Below are 15,922 nucleotides of genomic sequence, written 5' to 3'. Positions count from 1 at the left end.
CTGCACTGTCTTTGAAACACCCATCTCTGTTTTGCAACAAAGGCACTCCAGACATAGTGAGCTTTGCACTGTTATAACTTTCGTATTACCCTTTGCACAGCCATTTTACTTCAGCTGCATGCTGTGTATCATTCATTGCAAGTTTACTTCATTCTCTGGATTCATGGCTGATGCTCTCTGGACCATAAAATTTCAGCTGCAAAACCAGAACATCTCATTATTTCTGAAATATCGAGCTTGTATCTTCTTGATAAATAATTCCTACTAGTATAATGTATCAGACTAAAACATATTTTCTGAGGCCAGTGAGGTTAAAGCGGCAATCTCACCTTTTTTAATTTTTTTGCCCTGAAGACAGTGATTTCCATATATAGAGTGACCCCGGTTTGTGTTGAACATGGGGAATGAGGATGAAGCATGAAACGACACATATTGCTGTCAGAGATTTGAAATGAGGCCTGCTAACCTGTAGGCAGCCTTACAGGACTAATCAGTCCCTCACATTACCAATGTATTCAGATTGCTGCATGCAGCAGCCAGCAATGACCGGGGAAGTTTTCTTTTTTTATCACTGCCATTGACAAACATTACATTTTAATGCGATTCTCCCTTTCCTTCCACCGTCTAAAAAAAATCTTTTGACACCATATCTCTGAGACACTGGTCTCATCTGGTTTCCTTGATGCTTGAAGAGTGGGTGCGACTGTGTTGATTTGCTTTTGAATATACATTAGTCAGCAGTGCTTAAACAGCCGATAACATTTTTTCACTCTTGTAGCTGACAACACAAACTCTTTTGAATTCATCTTGTTTCTTAAACTTTGCCTCTGAAGTTTAGAGTAGCCCGAGACACCTGAGCTGAGTTTGTTTGGAGATGATGGAAGATGCCTGAGCAGGAGCGAAAGCCAAAGCCTGTCTTGCTCACGAGTTTTCTTTTCTATAGTACTCCAAGCATCAGCCAAAACATTAACAAAAGGGCTTCTCAAATCCCTAAATCCCTGACTTTCCTATTCAGGCAACACACCCAGCAAAAACTGGTTTTCCCCTTTTGCTGATAAATGTAATTTAAATATACTCTTTCAGATGATTGTTGTACTAAGTAGTATTTCATCTACAGGCAGCGGTATTTCTTGTGTTCTTGGTGTTATGTGAAATCTCTGTTTCAAGGTTTTGTGGAGGGAAAGCAAAGCAAGAAAGCATAGAAAAAAACCCACTAGCTGCCCTAGTGAGTAGTAGCCACCCAGTGCACAAATCCCATCCAGTGAGGACTGCATCACCAGGCTTTGGGGGAGGAGAACTGTGTGGTAGGAAGGGCTGCTGTTCAGCTGCTGACTTCTCCCGAATAGATAAAGCAGTGGTGCTCTCTGCCCATCTGTCTCACCAGGTTTTCTCAGCACTTTCTCCCTAACTGAGATCCTTCTTAAGAAAGGAATATGGAACTTGCACCACAGCTTGCCATATTTGGTTCTGGGCAAGCTTTTAGGACCAAAATTTAACAAATGGTGAGAGGAAGAACGCATGCCTTTGGTCTGTATTATCTGTAATGCTAGAGGGTTTTGGGAGGATGTTTTGCACCCCTAATCCTCAGAGGGTGCTGCTCCAGGGTGGCTTGGGACAATGTGATACACCCTTTCTCCCCACCCTGGGCTGTGCATTCCTTTCCCCTCCCTGCTTCTGGCACCAACGCTCATCTGAATCCCCGGCAAGCTAGCTCCAGGCAAAAAATTAGCTGAGATCTAACTTGGGATTTAAAAAAAAAGTGAATGGAAGCTTAAAACTGTCGTGGAACCAGATCCTAAATGTGCTCAGCAGCTCTTAGAGATAATAAGCACTCGACACTTTCCAACCCAACCTTATTTCATCCAGGAGAAAAGGGGAAAGAGAAGGAGATGTACTATCCTAGAACTGTTCCCCAGTCTGTGCACCCATAGTGCATCCTTTCATACATGCGGGGCTGCCCCAGCCCACTCCAGGAGGAGCAGCTCTGGCAGTGGCAGTGACGTGGTCATACCAGCGCGGTGCTTTATTTAGCTGGGCAGATATCAAGGCTGTAGCTCGAAGATGGCACCAACTGGACCCTGTGATCAAGCCAGGCCACAGGTCTTCTGTAGCTTCCATGTACCTGTGGGATCACGTTGGACATGTGAAGCACTTGGGAAGGCATCTGTGCATGGGCAAACACACCAAGTCCCAGGCCTCCATTGGGAGGAACTGCGTGGATGTTCCATTGCATGCTCCTCCAGTTCACTCCCTCAGTCTGGAGATCAGCCCCCCACCTTGTCATCGTCTGTCACTTCTCAGTGTTTAATTCCCTCTCAGGAGGATTTACCTGGAGGTTCAATTTACCACAAAACTCAAAAGCAGCTCTAGGGAAATGTCTGCTCTTCATGAAACAGAAAAAGAGAAAGTTACCACTGAGGTTTTACATGGGTGTTATTTTTCCCCTTGTGTAATGTATGCAGTTGAACTTGATTTTTTTCTTAAAATAAAAGAGCTTCAAAGGCAGTTTAAATAAATAAATAAGCTTGATGAAGTGATAGAATTTTTCTGGAGGAGAGATCATCAGCAACTTCATTTTAGACATCCTTTTTTTTTTTTTCAAACCATGGCATCTTGTTTTTAAAAAGATGTTTGAAGTCTTTGAATTTGCCCCTTGGACCCATTTAAATCTAATTTCTAATCCCTTAGTCTCTGTAATCATATGAAACCTCTATTTTGGTATTATCGCTTGAGTCCTAAGTATTTGCCAAAGACGTACTGTATCATCAAATATTTGTCATATAGTTGTGATTAAGATGTAGAGCCCTCAAAAGAAGTTGATAACAATTTAAACAACTTTGGAGTAAATTAAGGGATTTAAAGGATTAGAAAAGAGATAACAGATGTTAAATATGTACAGATTTTTTTTGGTAAGTTTTGTTTATTCTAAAATACCTGCCACAAATAATGAACCACAGAAGCTGTTCTTGCACGTTGCATTCCCGCTTTCCACTCTCCCTCATGTGAAACAATTCAAAATAAGCTATCCCTGCCATTATTTAGCAGGGCATTTTACCTTAGCAGGACATTTTGTTTGGTGGAGATCATAACGGCTGTGAACTTAACCCTACAATTCCAACTCCTGATGATGATGTGTCTCTCCAGTGAGGCAGAAATGAAACCCACGTGTTCCTGAGCCTCGCCATGTGCATAAGGGTCACGAAAGTCCCCGGTCACCATGGTGCTGCCATCTGTCCTGTGTCAGAGCAGGCTTCCAGGCAGGGCCCTGCTGCAGTCGGTCGGAGGAGGGAGGGGGGACAGCTGGGACAGAGAAGAGGTCTGGTCCATGCTGGATGTAGCATGAGGCCATGACTCAAGCAACTTGAGGCTAAGCGAGGCTGCCGGGGCTGATGTAGCCTTTAAAAGCTAGACAGGGGTTTGTTCGGTGTCCTTGGTAGGGGATCATCTTTTGTTGAACTAGTAGGGGGTTATCTCACAAACAGAGAGTTCGGGGCCCAGCCCTTTCTTCCTCCTGGAGGTCTAAAATATTAAAAGCTCATACAAAAGCTTCTTCCTGCCGGTTTCATTTTGTCTGTGCGGAGAAGTGGGTTTTCAAACACTGAGAGAGCTTCTCTCAGCCGTGGAAGCCAGGCAGCGCTTCTAGTGCAGCACTCAGCAGATTAACAGTTCTTGTCATTCGCGGTGTGGCGGCAGCCCTAATGCGAGGGATGCTGCTGCGGGAAGACCTGGTGAATAGTTCTTATCCTAAAATGCCTGGAGTTGAAAGAGGCAAATGGAAGCAAGCGTGTGCAGAGGGCACCTCACTGAAGCAAAGGGTGGCGGAGTGCATTTGCACAGGCAGGAGGGTTTGGGGCAACTGGGGTGAGAGTGGATCCTGACAAAGCTGCAGTGCTGCTGAATGTGAGCCAAGGCTCGAACTGAGCAGCCTTGGACCTGGAGATAAGCTCTGGCAGCAGCTGAGAAAGCACGAGACCACATCTGAAAGCGCGTGTTTATACCAGGTGCTGTTTTACAAGACGGGAATCGGAGCAATGGCAACCGAGCAGAAAAGAGCAACAAGTGTGAGAGGTGACCTCAGGTGTTCCAGCAGGGAGGGCTCACAGCAAGGCAGGCGGAAGGGACCGCACAAGGCCGAGCTGCCCAAGAGCTGGGCGCTGCGGGTGTGAGAAGGAAACAAAAAGGAACAAACCAGAGAATGAGAAGACAAGGTTTGCACAACGTTTCTGCACACTCTCTCCCTATAGAGGGTCATTAGTATGAGGAACACAATAACCCACAATTGTCAGGCAGCCCGGGATGTGTTTACAACACAATGGTTTGCTGCATTGGCAGGAGAAGCTGCACAGCCTCTTGGAAACCCCCTTGTTAAAATTCTCCCACCAAACTGAGGGCTATATGACAGAGATAAAATCAGAAAAGCTAAGACACAAAACGCATTTCAATTAGCAAGGGACATGAGAGGGGACTAAAGAGGTTCTTCAACACAATGGAAATAAAAGGAGAATAAAGGGAAGTATAGCACCCATTAACAAAAGGCAGCCAGAGCAAATAAGCGATGAAGCAGAGCAGGCAGAAGTGTTAAACATGTTATTTCCTATGGACTTCCATCTCTTTTGTTTTTCAGGTCTTGACAAAAATAAAGAAAAAAATTGACCAAATAATTATATTATTATTATTTTTCCCAAGGAAACAGGAGTTCAGGTCAGGACAACAAAACCAGATTACATTGCAGTATAATTCTGGTAGGGAAGAAGTCAAGCCAGCTAAATAGGACATCTGAATCTACAGCACTGAAGGAATGGGCTATTACCCATGAGGCAACACCAAGCTGCCACCAGGAGAAGCTGGGCACTGCTGGATGGATGCAGCAGTGGCACCACACTGAGCTTCCAGCCCTGCTTTCCTCACCAGCCAGGCAGTTAGGCACAAGAGTACTGGCATCCTTTGCTGGACCTAGCTCACTGTTTCTAGGTATGCTAGGTTTACGGGATGGCCACACAACCAAGTCACTGTGAGGGAGGAGGCGGCATATACTTCTTGTAAGTCTGCTGCCTTGCCATAGTTGCCAGGGCACAAATTCTTACCATGAGGTACACGTGAGAGAGTTTCCTCTTCAGCAAGTAAATGAGGGGTAAACTGTCAACCTGGAGAAGGAGAATTTACTGCAGGAAGAAGAGCAATTAAGGCGAGTCAGCTTTGAGGCACTTTCACACTTTAGCAAACCATCAGTAATTAGTTCCTGTATCCATATCGTTAGCACTAGGTTGCAGAGAAATATTTCTGAAGGATATATTTTTCTCTTTTGTGTTCAACAGGCTGCACTTTAAGACATGGTCTGCCAAAAGAGCTGCATGGCTTAATTGTTCTCCCAAGGCTGTTTGCCTTCGTTCCCTCACTATGGGTACAAGTGAGCGTCACTCTTTAATTGGTAACGCACGAGTTACTTGATGGGACATCCCAGCAGACACGTTCCTGGCAGAAGGGAGCAGAAGGTGTGAGAACACAGATGAAATCTTTTGGAGAGCCTTGAGTAAAATACCAGAACCACACTTCGAATGAGAAAAAGCACTCAGACCTAATTCCAAAGGAAGTGACTTGTAAGCCAAGACCAGTAGACTTTGGACTACATCATAAGATGGGAAAGCGTTGTCTAGCTACAGATAGTCTGCTTCCATTTTGTACCATTTGCATACTCTATACGCTTTGGACAACTCAGCCTTATTAAACTAGTATTTAAACAACTCTTTCAGACATCTGTAATCTTCTCCCCTGCCCAGATAACTGTGATTTTACTTCTGAAAACTAAGTAGAACTCCTGTACTGTTGCTGTGATGATTTTTTTGCAACCTGCTGTGCCAAACAGCAACCAAGATCCTGGATGCTCACTCTATTCTCAGTGGTAGGCCCTGGATCTGGGTGCTGTGGCAGTGGTTGGAGCCCCAACTGGAGGAGCTGAGGGTGCTCCTGCTGATGCAGTCACCTCTGTCTGAGCAGCCTAGCAGATCCCATGGCTCTGCAAGCATGGGCACCTCACTCCTGAGCAGACACTTGCGTGTGAACACCTTGCTGGTAGCTGAATCCCATTCTTCCACTGTCCTGTCCCAGGCTATGCTAATGTAGTCCATTTCTTCCTCTGTCATGGTGCACATTTCTCTCCTACCACCCTGGTGGCATCAGACTCTAGGTTGTCAGTGGGAGACTTTCTGTTGATTTCAGCTGATCAGGAAACACATTTACAAAGAGCAAATCTCTAAGTGAAGCCCTTTAGTGGCTGATATGAAGCAATTTGGAAGGGTGCCGCTTGTTGGAGTGATGCCCCCCTGGTGAGCTGTGCTCCACTGGGTTTCTGCAGTATGCAATTAGTATTCCCAAATATTACACCTTGTCCTGATTAGATTTGTTGGTTATGGCTCTCTTATGTAGTTATCCTTTTGAAAACCAATGATGCCTGCAAATTTACGTGGAGGTGGAGACAATAACCTTTTGCATGACGTGAGGGATGAAATCTACCAGTCCCTGGTGATCTGCCTTGGTGTTTTGTTTTATTGAATTTTGTGATATTGAGATGGTTTGGCAACTGTTGGCCTGTCAGATTGAGAGGTCACTCACCAGTCTCCATCAGAGATTTAAAGGCATTGCAAGGAAACTCCTTGTGTCAATTTGACTCAATTTGCAAACTAATGAGTTAAGCCCTCCCAATGTGTTTAGGGTCAGCTCAGATCTATTTGGGAAATGTTTGACTATTAGCATTTAAAGCTTCAGATGTGCCAAGCCCCATTCCCCCCTCCTACTCCCCAGCCCTCTCCAGGTTGCTCCCTCCTTTAATTTCCCTGCAGGTTTTAGAAAGGATGCATTAAATTAAAATCACTAGCTGTTTTGTGAGCAGTCTTTTGTGACCAGTAATGAATGTAATGAGTGAAAAAGGAAAGGGAAAACAGGATGATTAAATGATGCTGGGCTGTTTTTTACCCAGCAGTTTGCAATGTGACACAAATGGACAATTGGGGCTTTTCTTTTCCCATTAATTTGTATCTGTGTTTGCACTTGTCACATAAAAAACAGACTATTTACTAAAACATGAGGTAGGTAACAGATGCCACCTCCTTTAAAATGAAGGGAGCTGAACCTGATTGACCTTATGTCTGATAGTACAGTTGCGCAACACTATTTTGGATTTTCTCGATATTGGATGCAGCCCCAAGCACTATGGCAGCTCAATTTTATTCCCATGTGCCTTTAGAAGGATTGGATCTTGCCTTGTGTGCTTATTGTGTTTTATAAAAACATAGCAGTCATTTTGAAATATTTGTCCTGCCAGCATTGAAATGCAGTCAGGATTCAGATTTTTTCAAACTTCAGGCGGGGCTAAGAACTTTCCTTCCTAAGATGTGTGTTAGGATTTTTCCATGGTAGATATAAATCAGAAGCTTTAGCAATTAATCATTTTCTGGGTCAGGGTGTGCTATCAGCTAAGCCCTATTTGAACACGTGCGTGTGTGTGTAGATTAAATTGTATATCTGGATCAGAAATCCTCAGATATCTATATTCCACGTACCGTTTGGGGTCTGTCTTGAGAAACAGTTCTAAGAAACAATTTCTGCCTCCTTCAAATATACCAGATTACTTACTGTTTTCTCATTCCTCTGAATCCCACAAAACAGCCCACAGAATGGGGAGTGCCCAAATTCAGTACCTTAACTGAACTGAAGCCCGTGCAATTTTGCGTACGCAATTTCGAAGTGTGGTGCTGTTGTATCTTGATAGGATTTGTGCCGGGGTTTTATGCTGGAGTGGAGCTAGAGGTTTTAGAAGGTGTCTTCTGATACTGTCCAACACGAGCTCTTGGAATGAAGACCATAATGGCCAGATGAGACAGTATAATTCATGGGTGGAAGGACACGGTCTGTTAAACGTTTCCTAAATCTCTATTTCTAATGGGTGCGCTCGGCACTCTTAGGGACATAACAGGAGGCTGAACCAAGAGGAGGTCTAAATCAAACTATGTTCAAGGTTGAAACTCAAACAAATTGCCTTTGCAGTAGTTCTCATGTGGACACAGAACAGCAGAATTCAATTCAGAATCAGCAGAAATAGGCTGAGGCTGGCCAGAGTGTAATGGATTTCAAAAATGAACTTGGATCCACAAAGAAATCAGGTCTTTTAAACCTGATTGTTTACAGCTGCTGCACCATGTGAAATGACAGGTCCTGGAGCTCCGGTGGGGCTCTAACGAGAGTCATCACTGCCAGAGACAAGTGACACATGCAGTGAGCCGCAATGCTTTAGCAACAGGCAACCTTATCCTACTATTAAGTAAACTCTTCATCCGATTGCCATTTCAATTTTATAGCTACTGCCGACACAAGTCATTAAAATGCGCAAGCTAGCTTCGCAATTATTCATTCAAATAGCACTTAAATTTGTAGAGGGGTATTCTTGCTCTTGAACTTGCAGAGCTGCCATCCACACCTCGCTGAAAAGCTGCTTTAAAAACACACTGGCGAGAAAGTGGCCTTTCTATCCTTGTTGGCCTCAGCTTAAAGATCTGTTTCTGTTCACAGGAGAAAAATGAACTCCCATGCAAATAAGGCAACAACGGTAAATACTTTTTGTTTTGTTTTTCTTGAATGGGAAAACAAACTTTAATTTGAATACTAAACCATCCAGAATATCTAGCTGAAAACATGTTTTTATTATTTACATTCCTAGGTTTGGCTTGTTATGCTCCTGGCATATCTATTCATATCTCTTGCAATATTTTTTCATTTCATATATTAATATTTAATATTCTTTATACATTGTTCAACCTTAATGGTTGTCTAATTTCTGTTTTTCATCCACAGAGAAGCTATTAATTTATGAGCATATAGGGCAGTAAGTAATAATTTGCATGAATGCCTTGAGCAGATATGCTTCCATAGGCCTCCCACAGCATAGACTTTGGAAAGGGTGATACCATCTATTGGCCAAGCTTCAATGAACACTCTTTACAAGAAGAAAAAGAAAAAAAGTTTTTTAATCCATAAAGAAGTCTACTAAGTGAAAAATCAAGAGAGATGACAGGAACTGGATTGTTCCTACGGTTTGTTTAGCTTTTATTCCCGCCCTCCCCCCCCTCATTAATGTGTTAACTATATTCCTGCGGTTTATAAAGCATCACAGAAACTGAAGTTTTCTGTACATCCTCAGGATTTACAAGGAGCATTAAAAAAGATTCTCAAAGACTTGCTGGCCTACAGGGATGTCCCCACACCTGGTGTTTTCAGCCACAGTCTGGGACTCTTTAAGAAGGTCAGTGGTAATTTATACCCTGTGGTAAGACTGACTTCTGAGTCCTTCTTCCCCAGAAAGATGTCAGTGTAAGGCATTCATTATGTTTATCATATATTATTGTCCCCAAAAGACACAAATGAAGCAAATAATGAAATTTATTTTGTATTCCGCTCACTATGGGATGGAGAAAATGGCATTGTTTGTTGGTTAAGTGCATGTTTTCTGTTTTCACATACAGCTCATTATAGCGTGTGAAACTGCTTGCTCTGAATAACTTCATGAATACAAAATATTTCTGATGGCAGACCTTTCTGCTGGACAATAGACTCAAGGAAATTTCAAAATACTTGTAGGCACACAACAGCAACATCATTTTCTATATGCGAGTGTTGAAATTTTGACTTATTTAAGCCACCAAATTCTGATTTCATTTTTTCAATGTTTTCCCATATTACACTGTCAATCAAATTTTGAATGGAACATTAGAGAAGTTTTCAATAAGTTGTTACATTATTTCCATAAGATTATTATTTTTTTTAAGAACTGAGTTGAGCATAATAATTTCTTCATGACTTAGTATTGCAGTGTGATCAAAGCATATTTCAAAAAGTTAGGCTTTTTTGTGGAATAGAAAGCCTATGTTTTGACTAAGTTTTTTTTTATGGGAAACCACTCTCCCTATTTAGTATAGGCACAACTGAGCAGAATGCTGAAACCACCAAAGACCACCCAATACCATGCAGAGATGGAAAAGGAAGACAATTCTTGGCAATTGACAAGATCTTCCAAGGGTTATGCCAATGTGTTTTTCCTACAATATTTTATTTAAGCAGATAAGGTATGTAGGCATTTCTCTCATTTTAAGAGTAGAAAAAGAGCACTCCTCACCAAGAAGAAGTTACTGCAGGAACTCCTGCAACTCATCTGCTTTGCCAATAGGCATTTCCAGAGCCTTCATTTAGGGACATTTTCTGATGTGGCTGGACTCCATATTTTTTGTGGAGTTAACAAAAATAATGCAATAATGCAACAGCATTTAATCATGGCTTGATTATTATGAGGGTCCATTCAGACAGGAATATGTGCGTCTTTTTTTCTTCAGTCATCTGAAGTGTAGTGATAATGCCAATTCAATTAGACACTATGACGTGAAGTCTCGTCACCTGCATGTGGTCCCAGCTTTCCTACGCTAAAGTGTACATCTGCAGGGTAGAGTTACTGGGTGATAAAGGAACTTTTAGGGTACTGCTTATCTGACCTACCCCAGCCTGGGATATTAGGACATACTACATGCCAGGTATAGACATTTACCTCCACTAGTGACAAAGGCATCTAGAGAACAAGACTCATACTCTCATTTGATCTTTCTCCGTCCGATAAGGTGCTATTTTTCAACCCACTTTCACGTACCTTTTAAGTGCTTTTCTTGGCACTTGTACACAGGAAGAGTTTAGAAGTCCAGAATTAGAAGCTTGATTCAGGTGCACAGATGTAGAGCTCCATTACCATACAGGAGGGCTCTTGGTTGTTCTTTGTCTCCAAGCTGCTGATCCAGCAGTGTTTGGGAGCAGATTCAGCATGCACACATTCTGCGAGTTTCACCACTTTCAAAAGTTACGTCTCTGCTCATTTTGACATTCTGCCTTACTGGAAATCAATTAACTAAATTATACCTGGCTTTAAGAACATCAACAAAAAACAACAGTAGTCCGCCAATGTTAAAGGCATTTTTTTTTTTGTCACAGTTTGAACTGTGTAATGAGTACATGGTACAAAATGTGGTTGAAGAAAAAACATCAAATGAAAATTTATCTCTATAGTCATTTTCTACTCAATTTCCATGGTTGAAGAACTTAAACTCTAATATAGAAGTTCTAAATTAAGCTGTGTATATCAGTGCACTAATAGTACTTGGTGGCATGTATAATAATCTGTCACATTGTTTTTCCAACTAATCATTAATGAATTAATGAAAGGGTTTCACTCGTTTTGTACTGTGTAACATAATGAGATATACAGTATTTAAGGCTTTCAGAGATTTAGGACTCTATTAATGAAAAATAATTATTATCCTACAAGAGTAATTAAGTGTAATTTGCACGGAACTAACATTTTCTAATCCGTAAACATTAGTGATGTCAACAGTTCCTCTCAGAGCTGTTGCTGTGGCTGTGACTGTTAACTGTTCTGCAACTTTCTTTTTTAAAGGAAGACAAATGGCCTCCTATGCTGGCAAGGGGGTACATGGTTCAGAAAGCTGGTAACAGCATCGGGGCAGAAGGCCTCTTGGCCAGATCTGGAAAGGTACAGAGGTGTCTGCAGGTGTCTAGCTACAGCTTTAGGTGCCTAATTACCCCAGGTCCTTGCATTTAGGCAAAAGACAAAACAGGGATGGTGCATATGCATGGAGCGACTCTCAAGGTGCAAAGCAAAGCTGCCTCTTGCACTCACTGACAGCAGAGCCTGTCTTTGTGCTATAGGAGGCAATCAGATGGCCCTGCTATGGGAACCTGCTGAAATGCATTTGAATTATGGGGCTTAGAAGCCACTTGCCAAGCACCCATGAGTCACTACCTCAGTGCCACCCATCCTCAGCCAAATAAACAAGAGTTTTGCTTGTATCCCTAGGGCTGGGCCACTTGTAAAACCATGATGAGTACCCACACATCCAAGTTTCCAAGGCTCCTCTATAGCACAGTAGGTTGTAACCAGCAGGAACTGCTAGCAGCTCTTTTGGCATGACTGGTTGATAAAGAAGAGCAAGAGTGGTGGCTAGCAGGGCAAGGGGAGTCATTGTCCCTCTCTACTCTTGTAAGTCCACATCTGTGTCCTGGTCTGGGGACCCAGTACAGGAATGATGTGAAGCTGTTGGAGTGGGTCCAGAGGAGGGCCATGAAGATGATCATAGGGCTGAGTCTCCTCTCTTTTGAAGAAAGGTTGAGGGAGCTGGGCTTGTTCAGTCTGGAGAAGAGAATGCTGTGGGGAGAGCTCACTGTGGCCTTCCAGTACTTGAAGGGAGCTTACAAACAGAAGAGGGACGAACATTTCACACTGCCTGATAGTGACAGGAGAAGGGGGAATGGCTTTAAACTAAAGGAGGGGAGAATTAGATTAGATATTAGGAAAAAATTCTTTATTCAGAGGGTGGTGGGGCACTGGCACAGGCTGCCCAGAGAAACCGAGTTGGATGGGGCCCAGAGCAGCCTGATTTAGTGCTTGGCAACCCTGTTCACGGCAGTGGCTTGGAACTTAATGATCTTTAAGGTCCCTTCCAACCTAAGTCATTCTGTGATTCTATGAAATCTTACTTCTCCAGGTTACACTTTTAGCTAAAATTTGATGGCCTGTTTAGTGGACAGAAAAATCTAGAAGCAGTGAGCTACTGAAAATATGTGAGCTAGTAAAAATATCCTCTCCCCTCTTCTTTTACTTGCCATTTTAAAGACCTGAAATTTACAAGCATTACCTCAAAAGAAAGTTGAGACTGTACATTGGGAATGAAAGAGAAGGCAGCAATTTGCAGTGAGCAGAGTGTGGCTCAGGAGCAAGGGAACTGGTCTGGCTCCAGCAGCACCCCAAGCCTGCCACAGAATGTTCAGCAAATCTGCACTGTTTCAGCCTAGGGAGACCAACAGACTTGTGAGTGCATCACTAGCGATTGAATGCTTGTCTACACACTACAGAGCTATTTTGGTAGTTTGGAGATTTGTGTGCAGTTCTGAAGGCATAGCTGATTTATAACCATGAGACAAACTGCAAGGGGTGTTTGCAAAGGTCAAATTAATAACTGACAGGGAGGCTACCAGAAGAGAAAACTGAATAGAATTTGTGATTTTATAATCTAGTGATATGTTAATTTCATGTCTTTTATCTATGTGCATTTTATTAACAGACAACACTCTGTTTGCCTAGCCACTTCCTCAGAGAGAAGTACACAGGGAGGGAAGAAGAGAAGGCTATAGGAGGTTTGGAGGTTGATTTAATTTCTTAGCAGTAATTCAAGGTGCATTAGAAAATAGCTTGTGAATGGATTTTCCCTGAACTTAAGGTTTTCAAGCCTTAGAGTGAAGCTCTGAAATCACCTAATAAGAAGAAATAATAGGAATAAATAATACAACCAGATTTAAGATGGAATTAAATGATATGGTCTATCTTCCTCAGTTTCCCATGCTTTTAATTTTTTTTTTTTTTTTTGGCCAGTATTATGCTTTCTTAGAGTCATTCCCCACATCCACTAAGGCCTTCATACCAGCTTCAGACAGGAAAGGACATTAGCATGCTGTCCTCCATCCCCTTCCTACATTATGCTGATAATCTGGGATCCTTCCAGCACCTTTTGTCATCACTCCTAAGATGCTCTTCCCTCCTCTCTGCTCATCTGCCTCCTGTCCTCGTTATCAGCAAGAAAGTCAATTTGTAGGTTTAAACTGTTATAGCAAAAGGGTGGCACTCTGTTTTCTGGAACAAATTTTCTTACATTTTCACTAATGTCTACTTTAATCCTTTTAAGGAAACAAAAACAAAAAACAAAAAAAAAAACAAACAAAAAACCCAACAGCTATTCCATAAAAGAGCAAGCAGAGAAATTAGGCCAAAATTAGATCCAACAACCTTTAGCCAAACTCACCAGGAAAACAGAAAACATATCTCCAGGGAGGAGATGCAACAAACATAAATAAGGACCTTTGTTTCAGAGTGTGCAAGTGGGCAACTCTGGATGCAATCAATGGATATATGACTGTAGCTTACACTGCACTACAGGCAGAAGTCCTTCAAAGTGTGCAGTTATCATCTGGTAGGCAGTAACTGCTTCCATGTTGTAGGGACCATTGTCTCAGAGACTGTCATTGAAATGTATAGTGAATCTTAAATGTATTGATGAATATTTGATAATATTATTTTTAAACTTATTCACGAACATTAAGTGACCGGTGTTTTCATTTCCCTTTTTCTTCTTCTGTTTAAAAGGAGACACTAAAGCTAATAAGGGCCAATTGCTTCTGCATCTCATGTGTGACCCACCTTCTTCTGCCACTTAAATCGGAATGAACCCAGAGGTACTGTGAGACCTGTAGTGGGACTATCCTCATTTTGCACAGCTGGAGAGACCAGCACGCATTGACCCTTCAGGCCCATGTTTGGACTCCCGTATATGAAGAAATCAGATGCAGATGCAAGCTCACACATCTATAATGATGAGCAGGATCGATGAGAGCATTAATTCCCCCAGTTGTTTAATGCAGTGGACGTGTTTCTCTAGAGAGCTGAGTTCAAATTCAATTTAGATGACAAGTCAAAATAATAGTGGCCATTTTTTTCCTTCCAAGGAGATATCCATCTACCTCCAGATACCATGACATAATTGGCAATATCTTCTCAAGACAAATCAGGTCTGAGATTGGTAGGGACTGCTGCACACTGAACCTTGAACCAGGACTTCCTGCACCATTCCTTACTCCAGCTGGTACTGCTGGATCCATAGAGCATGAAACTAATGTGCAGTACTTCAAAATTATGAATTAATTTATAACAGACAGTGTCTGCTGGAAGGGTTCAAACTCGCATCCCCACTGATGGCAAGAACTCTTCTACTGGTTTTAAAAGGGTTCTGGATACCCAATAGTGCCAGGCATTTGCTAAAAGTACCTACTAACTTTCAAGGTCCCCTCATTTTAACTACTGAAACACATGACAGTGTGCTCCCACCTCTATCCCCCAATCACCCACGCTGGGGATTTGGAAGCATACGCAAATGTAGACTTGCATGCAGTCTGAGCACCAGAGTTTCCTTTTGGCCGAACCCAGGGGCAAAGGAAGGGGCAGAGGTGGATGTATGCACTGCTGATGGCCCAACCTGCTGCTGGGACTGCTCTAAGGTGCACGCCCCGCTCTGAAACCAGGAGCAACTCCCTGCTTTGTGGTCACCTCCTTGTTTCAGTTTGGGAATGCTGTGACTGCAACACCAACACTCTGAGGAATTCCAACCACAATGCTGATATTCTCTACATCAAATCAAGCCCCGTCATTGACACTCTAAACATTTCCTAAAGATAGAAAGATACTCAAGGAAACAACAGAAGTGTTTGGATTCACCTTGGGCTGCAGAATTTTTCATTCTTTTAAGAGGTCAGATGAGTAACCATGCTCTGTGCAGGCAGCCCATATCCCAGCTGTGGCTGTAGCTCTGCTCCCTGTCACCGTGCCAGCACCAAGTGTCACAATCGCATGGGCAGAACCATGCAGGGAGAGGGGAAAGATTCCCTCTTGGAGCTCCACACTTTCGGCAGCACCTGTTAAAGTACATGTTTTATCCACTATTCATCTCTGGAAAGACTTTCAAAGGAACCTTAGCATATACTAGCAACACAATTTAATTTTCAGCACTCAGATCCCCCTGCAAATGAAGGACTATGTCATCTCTGGGTTCAACAATAGCAAAAAATGTGAATTCTCAGCTCTAACTAAAAAGGACATTTCACACCTACTCTTGGTTTCAATGCGTAAGGCTTGTGCTTAGCGATTCAGTAAGACCACCTTGACATTTAAACATGTGTCACTCACTTCAAAAATGTGTCTAGCCCTCCACCCTCCTCGACCCCCTGGCCTCTGTGAAAAGGAAACTGGGCCTTTTAAGGGCATCTGTCAAAT

The 15,922-nt window shown here is 42.6% G+C and overlaps 1 long non-coding RNA gene across 1 annotated transcript; it reads right to left on the bottom strand.

Moving 5' to 3' along the window:
* On the bottom strand, positions 7,997 to 15,534 carry LOC110392910. Its single transcript, XR_002434694.1, has 3 exons — positions 15,368 to 15,534; positions 10,685 to 10,921; positions 7,997 to 8,243 (listed from the first exon to the last, which is right to left on the bottom strand). It is a non-coding gene; the product is annotated as an uncharacterized LOC110392910 (long non-coding RNA).

This window comes from Numida meleagris, chromosome 1 (assembly GCF_002078875.1).
Source record: "Numida meleagris isolate 19003 breed g44 Domestic line chromosome 1, NumMel1.0, whole genome shotgun sequence".
NCBI lineage: Eukaryota > Metazoa > Chordata > Aves > Galliformes > Numididae > Numida > Numida meleagris.
The sequence above is the reverse complement of the archived record's forward strand: the minus strand, read 5'-3'. Positions and strand labels throughout refer to the sequence as shown.